Source organism: Mobula hypostoma, chromosome X2 (genome assembly GCF_963921235.1).
Source record: "Mobula hypostoma chromosome X2, sMobHyp1.1, whole genome shotgun sequence".
Classification (NCBI taxonomy): Eukaryota; Metazoa; Chordata; class Chondrichthyes; order Myliobatiformes; family Myliobatidae; genus Mobula; species Mobula hypostoma.
This window is the reverse complement of record NC_086129.1, coordinates 6,189,721-6,195,720: the sequence shown is the minus strand read 5'-3', so window position 1 is coordinate 6,195,720 and position 6,000 is coordinate 6,189,721.

Below are 6,000 nucleotides of genomic sequence, written 5' to 3'. Positions count from 1 at the left end.
AATGTTAATTGTGTCACCAGTGTTTAAGTATACCTTGGTTCTGTCGGAGACTATTGCAAAGAGAAGGATGCAATCCAGGGGACATGGTAATGTAGCAGTTAACTTCACACTTCACAGCCCCAGCAATCAGAAGACTGGGTTTCAATTCCTGCCGCTGTTCTCCCCGTGAGGACCTGGGTTTCCTCTGGATGCTCCCGTTTCCTCTGTTACGTAACCGGCAACAATGAGTATCAATTGAGACAAGTTATATAAAAACAACCAAATATTTATTAAATACGGATAAATGATTAAAAGAAAGAAAAACCTTAACCGGAAGTTAACCGCCATGCAGCCGTTCAACAAATCGTCACTCGGCACTGGTTCTTAAAGTGTTAAATGCGAAAACAGTTCTTAAAGCAGTAAAGTCAGATATAGCTCTTAAAATGTTAAATTCGAAAGTCCAACAGATTTATGCGTTCAATTGGGACAGACTTCTCTGGAGAAGGATTTCTTCATAGAAACGTCTTTCCTGTTGGTTCTGTCCAAAGGATTCACGGTGCAGGAAATAAACAGTTTAAAACAACTGACCTTAAATTCTGGAGAGCACCTTGCATGAACCCTTTTCTCTTTTGGCAAGAGTTACCTTCGATGCAGGTCACTACTCCTTCAACGAAGACTCAATAAGGTCGATCATTTGTTAAACTGCCGAATGGTGCCGACTCCTCTCAATCCTTCAGGTCCTGTACTTCGATAAAGTCTTCACTCTCCCGTACTACTGCTGGAATAAGGTACATCAACACATCTAGCAAAAATTGCCAATCCAGCACTATTGTACCTTGCAACAGAACATAACAACCCTTTTAAAAATGAAACTGCGTCATAAAAACAAATATGCAACAGAAACGGAGACACAGACGCACGTTCCAGCTCGAAAACTAAAAACTGAAAGCTAACTGCGTCATCTGAGGTCTTCCGTTATATACCCGTGGTGCACATGTCATCACATGATCTCACATCAGCAGGAAAATTACATCAGGTGACCTCCAAAAGACCATTACATCATTCTCACAAAAAAAAATCACAGATCTTCTTGAGGTATGTAACACCTCCCACATTCCAGAAGACAAACGGGTCCGGGTTAGTAAGTTGTGGGCATGTTATGTTGGCACTGGAAACATGGCAACACTTGTTCGGTGCCCACAGCACATCTTCGGGCTGTGTTGGTCATTGACTCAAACAACACGTTTCATTGTCATTCAATATTCCGATGTACTTGTGACAAATAAAGCTCATCTTTCCTTCATCTTCCCTGTGTACTGCATTTTTTTCCTTTTATTAGAAGTAGTTCAGAGTAGGTTTACTGGGATATTGAATGGAACAGGCAGATTGTCTTATGGGGAATACCGGACAATCTAGTCTTGTTTCTTTTGGAAGAGCAAGAGGAGATGGCAGAGTAAATGTGGAAATGACATTACATTCCATCACTCCGGTTACTGTACGAGGGTTATTCATTTGAAACAAATTAGACAATGTGTTTTTTTTTTCTCTCAGAGGGTTTTTAGCCCTTGGGACTTCCTTCCTTCAAGGATATTTGAAGCAGTCTTTGAGTAACTTTAAGCCAAAATTAGATTCTCCACAAGCAACAGAGCCACGGGGAATGGAGAATTGAGGTCACATCTGGATCACCATTATTGTTAATAACTGGCAGAGAAGACCCAAGTATCTGATTCCTGCTTCTCATTTGTATTTGTGCTTGCATGTTGTCAGGCAGTGGTGAACTAAGCAGGAACCAAAGTCAATTGTTGTTTGTTAAACTGAAAACAATGCAGTCAGATAAAAATGCAGCTTGTCACAAAGTAATTAAAAGTTAGCAAATAGATCTGAAAACATCAAGACAAAGCTATAAATTATAAAAGAAACTCAATCTTTGAAGCCTTCATAAACTATGAACATATAATTTTATTGGGATAAAAAGAGGCAAAGTGTAGTGAGACTCCTGGCCAGGAGAGGCTGATGACAGGGCAACATTACGATCAACAGGAGGAGTTGCCAATGTAAAAGGTGGACAGAATAGAAAAAGGTGACTACAGGACTGAAGGTGTTATATTTGAATATGTGCAGTATACAGAGGAAGGTGGATGAATTGTAGCACAGTTACAGATTGGCAGGGATCACTGAATCATGGCTGAAAGCAGACTATAGCTGGTTCTGTCCAAGGACACTCATTGCATTGAAAGGACAGGCAGCAAGGCAGAGAAAGGTGGCGTGGCTCTGTTGGTCAACAAGGAAATTCAATCATTAGAAAGGTGAAAATGGCTCGGAAGGTGTTGAATCATTGTGGAGAGATCTGAGACATTGCAAGGGTAAAAAGACCCTAATGGGGGTTATGTACAGACCACCAAACAGTAGTAAGGATGTAGTCTACAAATTCCAGTGCGAAGTAGAAAATGTATGCCAAAAGGGCAAAGTTACAATAGTCATGGCGGATTTCAATATGCAGGCAGACTGGGAAAATTAGGTTGCTGCTAGTTTCAAATAGGGGGAATTTCTAGAATACCCTCGAGATGGTTCATTGTGGCTGAGCCCACGAGAGGTATTCTGCAATGAATCCTGGAATTGATTAGAGAGCTTAAGGTAAAAAAAAAATCCTTATGGTAAAATGTGATTGAATTCACCCTGAAATTTGAGGAGAAGGTAAAATCAGATGTATCAGTATTACAGTGGTGTAAAAGGAATTACAGAGGCATGAGAGAGGAGTTGGCCTGAACTGATTGGAAAAGAACACTGGCAGGGAGGATGGCAGAGCAGCAATGGCTGGAACCTCTGGAAGCAATTGGGAACGCACAGGATATATACACACCAAAGAAGAAGTATTCTAAAGGTGAGCTGACACAACCATGTCTGTCAAGAGAATTCAAAGCCAACATAAAAACCAAAGCGAGGGTATATAACAGAGTGGATTTTTTTTTTTTTTTTAGTTTATGAGAACATTCAGTCCTCTTTTATTGTCATTTTGAAATGCATACATGAGTGAGTTGGGAAAGTCTTAAACACCAACTGATGAAGGCAACTAAAAATTCATCAAAGAAGTAAAGATGAAATATGAAAGTAAACTAGCCAATAGTATTCAAGAAGATACCAAAGATTCATAAAGTGTAAAAGAGAACTGAGAGGGGATATCAGCCCGCTGGAAAACGATGCTGGAGAGTTAGTAATTGGGAACAAGGAAATGGCTAATGAACTGAATAAGTATTTTGCATCAGCCTTCACCGTGGAAGACACTAACAGAATGGTGGAAGTTGCTGGTGTCAAGGGTCATGAAGTGTGTAAAATAACCATCAGTAGGGAGAAGGTTCTTGATAAACTGAGGGTAGATAAGTCTCCTGGATCAGATGGTGTACGCCCCAGGGTTCTGAAAGAGGTGGCTGAAGAGACTGTGGAGACATTTGTAATGATCTTTCAAGAATCGCTAGATTCTGGAATAGTTCCCGAAGATTGGAAAATTGCAAATGTCACTCCACTCTTCAAGAAGGGACAAAGGCAAAAGAAAGGAAATTTAATAGGCCATTTAATCTGATGTCGGTCGTTGGGAAGACATTGGAGTCGATTGCTAAGGATGTGCTTTCAGGGTACTTGGAGGCAAATGGTACAATATGATGTAGTCAACATGGTTTCCTCAAGATAAAATCTTGCCTGTCAAATTTGCTGGAATGCATTGAAGAAATAACAAGCAGAATAAACAAAGGAGAATCGGTTAATGTGTTGACAAGGTGCCTCACACAAGGCTGCTTAGCAAGGTATGAGACCATGGTATTACAGAAAGATTCTAGCATGGAAAGAGCAGAGGCTGACTGCTGGAAGGCAGAGTGGGAATCAAGGGAGCCTTTTCTGGTCGGCTGCCGGAGACAAGTGGTGTTCCACGGGGTTCTCTGTTGGGCCAATTCTTTTTACGTTACATGTCAATGATTTGGATGATAGAATTAACGGCTTTGCAGCAAAGTTTGCAGACGATACAAAGACAGCTGGTGGGGCAGGAAGTTCTGAGAAAACAGAAGGGCTACAGAAGGACTTAAGACAGATCAGGAGAATGAGCAGTGAAGTGGCAGATGGCATACAGTGTTGGCAAGTGTATGGTCATGCACTGTGGTTTCAGAAATAAAAGGGTTGACTGAGGGGAAAAGAGACAGAAGGAGAGACCGGTAGTGATAGGGGATTCGACAGTGAGGGGAACAGACAGGAGATTCTGTGGATGTGAGCAGGACACCCCGATGGTATGTTGCCTCCCAGGTGCCAGGGTCAGGGATGTCTCAGATCACATCCACAACACTGTGGAGAGGGAGGGGGAGCAGCCAGATGTCTGGACACATATTGGTACCAATGACATAGGAAGAAAAAGCAATGAGGTCCTGAAAAGAGAATTTCAAGAGCTAGGTAGAAAGCTGAGAAGCAGGAACTCCTGGGTAGTAATTTCTGGATTGTTCCCTGTGCCACACGCCAGTGAGGGTAAAAACAGAATGATTTGGCAGATAAATACAGTACATGGCTGAGAAGCTGGTGCAAGGGGCAGGGCTTCAGGTTCTTCAATACCTGGGATCTCTTCTGAGGGAACGACCTGTTCAAAAGTGACAGGTTGCACCTGCAGCCGAGGGGGAGCAATATTATCACGGGCAGGTTTGTTAGAGCTGTTGGGGAGGGTGTAAACTAACTTGGCAGGGCGGGGTGGGAATCGGAGTGAAGGGACTCAGAATAGGATGGTTGGTAAAAAACTGAAGATTGCGTGCAGTCAGACTGTCAGAAAGGGCAGGCAGGTGATGGGACTTAGTTGCAGCCAACAGGCTGAGTATCAAATCATTAGGGATGCAAAATCAGGAAGGATAGCAAATACGGTACTCAAGGTGTTGTATCTAAATGCGCGTAGTATAGAAACATAGAAACATAGAAAATAGGTGCAGGAGTAGGCCATTCGGCCCTTCGAGCCTGCACCGCCATTTATTATGATCATGGCTGATCATCCAACTCAGAACCCCGGCCCAGCCTTCCCTCCATACCCCCGATCCCCGTAGCCACAAGGGCCATATCTAACTCCCTCTTAAATATAGCCAATGAACCGGCCTCAACTGTTTCCTGTGGCAGAGAATTCCACAGATTCACCACTCTCTGTCTGAAGAAGTTTTTCCTAATCTCAGTCCTAAAAGGCTTCCCCTTTATCCTCAAACTGTAACCCCTCGTTCTGGAAATAAGGTGGATGATCTTGTTGTTCAATATTATAGATTTCCAGGTGTGATGTTGTGGCCATCACTGAATGGTGGCTGAAGGATGGTTATAGTTGGGAGCAGAATGTCCCAGTTTACACGTTATATTGGAAGGCTGGCAGAGGGGGTGATGTGGCTCTACCGGTAAAGAATGGCATCAAATCAGTCGAAAGATGTGACATAGAGTCAGAAGATGTTGAATCATTGTAGATTGAGTTAAGAAACTGCAAGGTTAAAAGGACATTGATGGCAGATATATATAGGCCTCCCAACAAAGCAAATGTTACTGGGAAGGTAGGCGATTGGAACAGTTTTAAAACCCTACAGAGAGCAATTTAAAAAATCATTAGAAGGGAAAAGATGAAATCTGAAACAAACTAGCAAATGATAACGAAGTGGATAGTAACAGTTTTCTCAAGTTTGTTATAAACAAAAGAGAAATGACAGTGGATATAGGACCGCTAGAAAATGAGGCAGGAGAAATAATAACAGGGGACAGGGAGATGGCTGATGAACTAAATGAGTATTTTGTGTCAGTTTTCACTGTGGAAGACACTACCAGTATGCCTGATGTTGTAATGTGTGAAGGAAGAGAAGTGGGTGCAGTTACTGTTTCAAGAGAAAGGTGCTCAAAAAGCTGAAAGACCTAAAGGTACGTAAGTTCCCCGGACCAGAGGAACTGCACCCTAGGGTTCTGAAAGAGGGAGCATCAGAGATTCTTGTAGAATTAGAAATGATCTTTCAAAAATCAATGGAATCTGGCATGGTG